Raw genomic sequence first — 10,761 nt, forward strand, 5'->3', positions numbered from 1 at the left:
ATTTGCGTTTTGGTGCAAGGAATAATTGCCTTTAACAAGGGGAACCATCATACCATATGTACTAAATTCAGCTTTGATTATAAGAGAATTAAAGAATAAAAATGGTCTTCAGTTGTTACTTCACGTCCTTTACAAGGCCGATCTTCCAGGGTCAGACGGTTTTACCTTGTTGCTTCCCTTCATTTACTGAAACTGAACCTATTATTCAATATTGGGTATATAGCTTCCATACCACATTCAGGAGGTGATAAAACTCTTCGAACTTTCTCTTGTAGATTGCACTTTACTATGTTATTCGAAAAATGATTTGCGGAACTTACAGGCGCGGCGAAGTTGCAATTGTCGACCGGAGGATACGGCTGTGGAGCTGGGCACACGGCGGTGTAAGGACTAGGTTCAGCCGAGTCGGCAGTAGTCGACACAGGCGGGCTCCCTCATGAGCATAAGCCCGGCGAGACTAAGCTTCGCATTATCGGACTTATCCGTACACTGTCACATTACTTCGGGTGCAGAATATGCCCGATGAACCAGCAAGTATGTAATTCTTGATAGGTTCATGATTTCACATACGCAAGGGTTACTAAAATGAGATGTTGTTACTTTGTGCACACACACATCCTGGGATTACGAGGAGAGATACCGGCGGAGGAGGCAGTGGGAAGCCTCAGAAGGGCAATGCGGAAGGCGAGAAGTTCACGGCGGGAGGTCTCCTATTGTGGAGAAGATTGGAGAGAGAGGGCGGAGTAAAATAAAAATCCTCAAACACACCATTTACATAAGTGAGAAAAAAAAGCAGTATTCTCATATTTTCAATGTTTCTTCTTTCTTCACTGACGTAAACGGAATATCTATTTTCTTGTACACACGGGAAACTTCAACCACTGGTCTCAAAAACGTTTTGAAAGAGTGTAAAAGTTATGCCTATGAACAGGTGCGTGGGCCGAGCGGTCTATGGTGCTAAATTTAGGTTTTTGGGAGCGTGGTTTGAATCTTACCGCTGTTAGGCTTGTGACAATTCCTTCTGACCTAAAAATATCATATAGATGCGATGAAAAGTGAAAAGTTATTGCCAATGGAACACTCAAACATGTATGATACTTCTGGAAAGAGATAAAACTTCTTACAAGTATTTATATTATTTCGGTATATCTCCCTTCATATTGATTGCATATCCGAACGTTTAGATGTGAGATTAGTCATACAATTTGTAAATTCTATACAATCGCTTACCTTATTTGATTCAAGGATACACGATTTTCCCATCATTTTCAAGTTGCAAATAATTTTTTACTTGACATGAGCTTTCTTTTAGCGCCCTTTTATATACTGCATTATGGGCATATCTGTAAAAGAACTACCCTTCATAATAGGTATGTTCCCTTCCTAATATACAGGAGGGTGTAGAACTGTTGGATATGCAAACGCTGGGTTTCATTACTCGTGTTAATTTCAGATTATTGGTATTCGTAAACTTGTATAAGGCTGATATAATACATACTTTAGATCTTACCAAAAACCTCTTACGTTTTTTTTTTTCCATTTCTTTGAATTCCTTCTGTATCTCTTATGGGAGGGGGGGATGCCGAGTAGTCTTAAGGAGATGTTTTAGGCAACCATCTCATCGGGGCGTGGATTCGAAACCCGCTCCGAGAACGAAAAATATTCTATGTGAGAAATTAAAACATACATTCGATATAAAGCGAGGCATTTCAGCAACATTACTTCAGATGGAAATAGGTAGCGGTTCTTCGATTATGAATAACATCTGTTTCTCAAGGTTCAAAAGAAGGCCTGTTCCACAAGCCAATTGTATAAAAAAATACCAAGATAATTAATTTATGCCACTTCATCCTAGGCTAACTTTGGAAATGCCTGTAGTGGAGGCGGGGGCCTGCCGCATAAGGGCAATGCGGAAGACGAGAAGGTGCGGTGGTCGTCGGTCAGAGCTTTCCTTTCCACAAAGAAGATGGTATACAAAGCAGAGAAGGGAAGGTGGACTTTATACAATAATAATCCATTCCTGTTATTTTAGTACTTGTCAAAAGAAATGTAGCTCTATATATTCAGTTTGTGAGTTCATCAAACAAAAATCAAAATGTATGCAAAAGCCTTTCTAGTCATGCGAAAGGGTATTGCATACATTTTAATTTTTGTGCATATATGCATTTAGTATGTATGTATTTATATATATATATATATAATATATATATATATATATAATATATAGATACGTGGTATATAGTATGTATGAATAATTGTCTATGAATTTAGTATGTATGTATGTATTATAGTATGTATGCCCGTATGATGGAAGTATGTATGCATGTAGTCTGAGGTATTTATGCATTAATTATGTACGTATGTATGTATTTTTATGTGCGTTTGTATGATTATATGTGTATGTTTGTGTATTAAGTATGTATGTTGTAAATATCATTAAGCTTGTATGTATGCGAAGGTCTGTCAATCGATATCACACGCAGTTTGGGGATACAGTTAACTTATTAACTATACAACTGATGAATAACACGCCATGTAATTAATAACTGAAGTTATCAACACAAAACCAGAATAGAAGATCCGTTACTACACACATTTTAATACTTTTCAGGTTACATTGCTTGCTTGTGTTCATCAAGGATAAGAAATAATAATAGAAGAAACATTTTTAAAAGTGATCACAGACTCATGCGTATGGGATTATGTTAGATTAGAAGTTTGGCAAGTTTGTTGACAAAATTGCAACAAATGGTTATAAGGGAAAATTACTGAGTATATAGAGAGTACACGAATATGAGTGCCGATCAAAAACCGTTACTAAATCTATTAAATTAATTGGAAAGGGTTTATATATATTTTATTTAATATCTGCCGTTTAAAAGATTGTATAAAGTCACTTCCCTCTCTGCTTCGTACACTAATTCTTCTCCGCGCAAAGGGACCTGTGACGACGCCACCGAACTTCTCGTCTTCTGCAGTGATCATATTACGGTAGTTAACAGCCTCAGGCATCTCCAACAGGATCTCAGAATGTGGTGTGCACCAATGGAACATCGTCAGAACTTTGATACACTGCGTTTGTGGCGCAGGAAAGTATCTTGAACATGAGAAATGGGCGTGATATCCATAGCAAAAGAGGGAAAGTTACTGCCGTTGTCATCGTTCAGTATTCCGATCTGAAGTAATATGATGGCCATGTGTTGTGATATAAAACTATTTAACTTACTCTTGCACGCGTATCCTTGAGTCAGATGAGGTTAAGAGAAGACGGAGTTGTTTACAATTATGTGTATTAATTACATCAATTCTGTTTGACTAATTACTTAACCTATATTCTAAGGTCGGAACAACTTAAAGGTTATCAGTCGCTTAAGAAGAAATCTGATCTTTTATTTCTGTTCCTTCTTCAGACGAGATTCAATCATTACTATCTACTGCAAAGTTAGCTGAGATTACGAATACATTTGAAAAAGAAATAGAAATCGTTTTTTGTGTTCTTGCGGAAGTAATATCATACCCCAAAGACAGATAATATTTCTGCATGCAAATATACATTTATAGAATAAAAGATATATGTAAATATACCAACATTTCTTTGTTTCCGCTGACGTAAATGGAATATCTATTTTATTTTATCCATGGTGGAATTCAACATTATGTCTCTAAAAACTTAATTGAAAGAGGTAAATTTATACCTATCAACAGGTGCCAAATTAGGCCCAATCTCTTCGCAGGCATTAGTTCATATCCCACCGCTGTCAGGGCTTGGGAAATTTTCACTCTTAGCCTAGAATGTCATTATAAATAATCGGGAAGGAATAGCCATTTCTAGTCAGACCACAAACATTATTATACTTCCGAACGATATAAAACTTTCATAAAAATATTACATTAGATTGATATCGTTAGTTCGCGGTTAGTTAGTTAAGCTATGAAAGGGTTGTCGCACATACGAGATGCAAATATCTGCATGTATGACGTCAAGTCCTGTAAATAGGATAACAAACTAACACCACCTTTACAAGAAAGACGTAAAATATCATATACGATATGTTGATGGATAAATTCAGGGAAACAATTTTCTTAGTGAAGCTTTAATATTCCTTTTTGGTCTACACTGTTCTAAAAAATGAAGCATTAAGATCTCGATCGAAAGTTCTGAGGTTTTGATGAACAAAACAATGTGCCTGCGCTAGATTCTATTTCTCTCATTACGCGTCTTATGCTGGTGTGAGACTGGTGCCAATACTCTGAAATATACCTATGTATTACAACCGAGTAATGAAATTTACTTTAATAATATCTTTCTTTGTATTTCTTTTCTCGCTGAGATGGTTCAGAGGTAGGGGAATGTACATTGTTGCAACTCGAGTTATTTCCGGTATATCTCCATTCATTATTAATTACATATTATAAACTTTTCAGGTCACAGATTTCAATAGTTTGCTGTTTCACATAAGCGAATGTTTCTTTCGTACACACCTACAATGGAGGGGAATGCGGAGACGAGAAGCGATGGGCGTCCGGTCAGCAGAGAGGAAGGGTGAATTTATAAATGTGCAATTCCATATTTCATTTTTCAAACCATGAAGTCATGATTGTTTTTATTCAAGATTAATTACTGTTTGAAAAGGTGGTGGGAAGAAGCCATGTTGTGGTTAGAATGCAAGGCAAGACCTATCATAACACTGGGGAAAACCAATTGAATTTTTTTTTTTGTTGAGTTGGATTTTGAGCTTATCTACCTAAAATTGGCATGCTGATTAAATCTGTAGTTAGTTTTTTTCTAGCAACGCAAGTTTTCTCCACACCTCCCCCCAGATAAGCAAAATACCACGTTTTATGTAGTAACTTGCCAGCTTATTTACGATGACTTTCTAGAGGCTTTGTGGCAACTTGTTGTGGAGACACAATTGAGATAGGGAGTGAGAGGTGTGGCAGCTCAATACGTGTTCCGGTCGATTATCTGCCAACAAAACAGTTTCGGACAGGCTATGTTCTGGTACGTTCCTCGAATACCTAACAAACCCGATTCGTTTTGCTATATATGTGGTAGTTTCACCATTCGAAGTCAAAGGGCAAACATCAGCGTATTTGTCAAACAAAGCATATTTTCGCGTATTTCAAAGTGAAGTTCGGTGCATTCAAGACAAGCATGGGCCCTCACAAAGTGTGCAAGCAGTGTGTCGAGAGTTACGGATGTGGGCCAAAAGAACACCTGAAGGATGCCATTCGGTCTCCCGATGTTGACGAGAGCGGGGGTGAAAAGTAATTACACAGACTGTTATTTCGCCCCTCGGTGAACAATCAGGATTTAAACAAGAAGAATAAAAGTAGAATAGAATATCCTAATATACCGTCAGCTATAAGACCCAATGCCTAATAAGCTGACATCCAGTGACAGAATTTTCGAACAACTACCTCCTTTAGAAAATCTGAGTGATGTTGAAATGACGCGTTGACAGCAATGATGCAGATTTTGACATTCACGAGGATCCAGTCCGTAGGGGGTTTGATCAGCACGAGTTGAATGATTTGGGCCTATTAAAAAAAAAAAAGCTTCAGAAATACTAGCATCAAGACTGAAAGAGAAAAACTAAATTGAACAAGGAGTGGCGGTATCATACTTTCGAACCCGTGAAAGTACCTTTGAGTACTTCGAAGTAACAGTGGTTGTTGTTTTGCCATGAATACCCTGGGTTTTACTGAAGGAATTAGGGCTTTAAGTTACAAGTCAAATGAAATGGCGACGCTCATGATGCTCACAGCGGAGCTGAAAGTGTGTCCTTCTAACACAATGGCAATCTGTTGGCGCGTTCCCTCATTGGGCATTCGGTCTGTCTTCGGGAAGACTATGGAGATGCAAATAGCAGTTATTGAGTTATTGGAATATGCAAACACAACTGGCTCATCTGTGTGACTTAAAATGGTGTCCTTTCTTCTTGGTTCAGTAACGTGGATACACGAAGTATCCGCCTTTCTCTGATGTGGATAGCAGAGCCGAGAGATGCATTGGTTAAGACGAATGGACTCTAGATGATCATTAAACATGGAGATCTAACGTTTTTACATGAGACACTTGTTGAAAGGAGGAAATATATTCCCACCTCTGCAAATAAAGGTAGGTCTCATGAAACAATTTGTAAAAGCAGTTTTAAGTGATGGCGACTATTTGAAGTACATCATATCAGCATTTCCTGGGACTGTCAGTGAGAAAATTAAGGGCCGGGTGTTTGATGGTCCACAAATCGACAGCTCATCAAAGATGAAACAGTCACTGAACTATGTCAGTCCTTGGAAAGATTGCTAGTTATAACTATCATTAAAAGCACGTCGTCAGAACTTTCTTGGAAATACACGTGCAAGGTAATTACACAGAAATTGTTCAGAAACTATTAGAGAGCTCAAAGCGCTGGTTGAACATGAGTTGTAAATTACCCAATTTTGCATGTCAATCTTGCTAACTTCCGGAAAATCTTGGTGCTGTTAGCGACAAGCCAGGGAACGATTTCACCAAGATTTGACGGTTATGGAAGAACGTTACCAGGGTAGATGGGGATGCCATGTGATGGTTGACTAGTGTTGGAGCAGCAAACGCGATAGTCCTGAAGTTGAAACACTCTAGAAGAGCGATAAGCGTAAATTTTTACCTTAACTGACACAAGTATAGCCTATCCTTTGTAAAAACGTTATAATGTTGATTAAATTTCCATCCATGCCTATTTCTTTGTTTTTCATTGTATGTGAGTATTCACAACCTTAATAAACAAAGTTCGGTAAATGTATGTAAAGTATTTTCAAATAAATTATAAAAAACGAAAATCCTAAGTTAAAAAAATTTGACGTGGATAGAGCAAAAACTGAGATACTTAGTAAGATTCAGACCTTACTACTTGAAAAACAACTGTCAGACCCAACTCAACAAAAAATCATGTTCACCAGTGGAACCATTAAAAAATTTGTTCTGACATTAGAAGGAACAAGTAAAGGAATTAGGTTAAGTAGTAGGGAGCACATAATTGTAAATAACTCCTTCATCGCTTATCTTTAAGCTGACTCGGGGATACGCGGGGCAAGAGTCAGATTAAAAGTCAAATCATACACTACATTACATTACTTCAGATCGGAATAATGCACGTGACCACAGCAAGCAACTTCTCTGCTTCCTGTTCTTTGATATTAATACACGCCCTTTTCAGGTTTCAAAGCGACTTTCCTGCGATTCACAAACGCCAAAGTGTATCAAAAGTTCCTGACGATGTTCCTTGTGCACACCCCATCTGGAATTTCCGTGGAGAGCCGTGGTGGAGGCGGTGCCTGCCCGCAGAAGGGCATGCGAAGACGAGGAGGTTCGGTGGTGGTAGGGAGTCAAAGGCTCCCCTTGCGCGGAGAAGATAGTATACGAAAGCAGAGAGTGAAGAGGTTGTATACAATCTATAAACGACCATAATAATAAAAAAAATGGATATAACACAATTCCATGTTTAATTTATATTTTTATCAACGGTTTTAAATCGACATATCTACATGATATATCAATTCACTATAATACTTAAAGATACATAGATACATGCTTAAATGTCTAATTCATATTACACTACATTATTTAATACATATAACATGTATAGTTAATACATGCCATAGGTATTTTATATATATTACTTCGTACATCAATATAGGAAACATAAATATATACTTCGTAGTCCATACTTCATATTTTAAACCATGCAACATGTATCTTATACATGGATACATGCCCAAACTTCATACATGCATATTGGATTCATATAAGTATGGATAAATATTAGTATGCACATAATACAATATATGGAGTATGCCACATTTAATACATATATGTATATCTACATATTAATACATATATTGCAGTATACATATTTGTAACATTATGGATGGTAATATTAAACACAGACTTCACCTATACATACTTCATATGTGCTACTTCAATTCATACTTATATATACATTCTTCATATGGACATTACTCATATATACATTCTTCATATGTACATAATTCATACATTCCTAGGAACCAGAATTGCCTTCCCACGTTTATCAACACCCCCCCATAAATATGAATTTCATAGTGGAAAAAAGGAAATATGGAATTGTTTAAAAGCATATCTATTTAAAAATCGTTTTTATAAATCCATTCCTTCCTGTCTGCTTCGTATACTAACTTCCGCGCAAAGGAAGCCTCTGACCGACGCACACCTACTTTTTTTTGTCTTTCGCATTGCCCTTCTGCGGCAGACAACCATCTCCACCAAATATATCTCCAACGGGTTCCCAGGATGCGGTGTGCACATATAAAGAATTGGCTTTTGTGGAACAGAAAACTCTATTGATGGATATTTTTGGTGTGACATACTGCCTGTTTGATTTTGCTCACGTGTGTCAGCTGGTGTGTGTGGGGGATGTGGCGAAGCTGGAAATTATTCTTGCCAGATAACATTTCATGGGCAGTATATAAGCTGTTGGGCGATTTGATAAAGTGATTTGTACATGACTAGGTAACCTGGCCGAGCGGTCTAAGGCGCTGGTTTAAGGCACCAGTCTCTTCGGAAGCGTGGGTTAGTGTCAGGCATTCATATTAGACTCAGATCATAAACTTGGATGCATCGCTTAACCTTATCTGACTTCGGTTTGCGTGGTGAAATAGCCAGGTTAAAGGTCAGATCACTTCACATTTCATCACATTATTTCCGGTCTACAAGTCACATCCTGGGATCACGTTGGAAATGCCATTGCTAGAAGGGAAACTCGATGGTAAATGCTACACCTATCAAGAGGTAGCGTGGCCGAGCGGTCTAAGAGACTGGTTTTAAGCAGCAGTCTCTTCGGAGGCGTGGGCTTGAATCCCACCGCTGCAAGGCACTTCACTTCTGATCTTAGTGTATCATTATAGATACTCAGAGAACCGAAAAGGCACTTCCCGTGAAAACATAATAAATATTCATACTCGTATTCATGCAGATATTTATATTTATATTCATGCAGATATTTATGTTTATATTCATGCAGATATTCATGTTTATATTCATGCAGATATTTATATTTATATTCATGCAGATATTCATGTTTATATTCATGCAAATGTTTATATTTATATTCATGCAAATGTTTATATTTATATTCATGCAATATTTATATTTATATTCATGCAAATATTTATATTTAATTCATGCAAATATCTATATTTATATCATGCAAATATCTATATTTATATTCATGCAAATATCTATATTATATCTGCAATATCTATTTATATTCATGCAAATATCATATTTAAATTCATGCAAATATCATATTTAAATTCATGCAAATATTTAGATTTATATCATGCAAATATCTATATTATATCATGCAAATATTTAGATTTATATTCATGCAAATATTGATTTATATTCATGCAAATATTTATATTATATTCATGCAAATATTATATTATATTCATGCAATATTTATATTTATATTCATGCAATATTATATTTATATTCATGCAAGTATTTATATTTATATCATGCAAAATATTATATTATATTCATGCAAATATTATATTTATATTCATGCAAATATTTATATTTATATTCATGCAAATATCTATATTAATTCATGCATATCTATATTTATATTCATGCAAATATCTATATTTATATTCATGCAAATATCTATATTTATATTCATGCAAATATTTATATTTATATTCATGCAAATATTTATTATATTCGGGCCCTGTAATCATAATAACAAAATACCTCTGCCTTTGTAAGCACTACTGGATATATACACGAAATGCTAATGATAAAATGAACGAAACAAAAAGCAAAGAATCATAGTCGGCTCGTCCATTGGGCTCATATACGAATGTATTACAAGGGATTCGCACACATTACTAATGTATGCATAATATTTTCGATATCACGCCCATTTCTCAAGTTTCAAGTCAATTTCAAAAGATCTAAACATTCCTTTTTACACACCACACATAAGGACCACGTTGGAGATTCCTGTGGTGGAGGGGGTTGCCTGCCGCATAAGGGCAATGCGGAACATCTAGGAACATCGTCAGGAACTTTTGATACAACTGACTTTTATTGTACAGAAAACTCTCATGGAACAAGAGAAATAGGCGTGATATCTATATCGAAAGGAACGCGAGAGAAATAAATTGCTGTAGTCCTCAGGCGTATAGTATTTCGATTTTTTTTTTATTAGGACTAATTACAGATGACTCGTCTCTTTCCTCAATTAATCTTAGACATGATTATTTTATTAATATTTACTGTAGAGTTATCTGCCAATCTTTTAAAAGATAATAGATCTTGTTATTGATTTATTAATTCCTGAAAAAGTGAGGATATGAGCCTAATAAGAATCCTTGACATAAACATTAGCTTCGTTGTTTTTGACATTAATTTATGTTCTATACCTTCTTACTGGAAATGCCACTCGGCCTCTCGGCGTATCTATGATGATACACCAAGGCATCAGCGAAGTGCAAAAAGCCTTGGCAGCGGTGGGACTCGAACCCACGCCTCCGAAGAGACTGGTGCTTTAAACTAGCGCCTTAGACCGCTCGGCCACGCTACCTATTTATGTGCAGAAATTTGCCCCTGTATCAAATCGTCCAGCTGCTTATATATTGCCCATTAAAAGTCATTTTGCAAAAACAATTTCCAGATTCTCTGGAATACAAAGAAATAGAAACGATCACACACGAAAAGAAGCTGCAACACTGATA

The 10,761-nt window shown here is 36.3% G+C and overlaps 1 non-coding gene across 1 annotated transcript; it reads right to left on the bottom strand.

The window, feature by feature from the left end:
- Positions 1 to 10,528: 10,528 nt before the first annotated feature.
- Positions 10,529 to 10,610, bottom strand: Trnaf-aaa. The gene has a single exon. It is a non-coding gene; the product is annotated as a tRNA-Phe (tRNA).
- Between the last annotated feature and the right edge of the window lie 151 nt (positions 10,611 to 10,761).

This window comes from Penaeus monodon, unplaced genomic scaffold, assembly GCF_015228065.2.
Source record: "Penaeus monodon isolate SGIC_2016 unplaced genomic scaffold, NSTDA_Pmon_1 PmonScaffold_1168, whole genome shotgun sequence".
NCBI lineage: Eukaryota > Metazoa > Arthropoda > Malacostraca > Decapoda > Penaeidae > Penaeus > Penaeus monodon.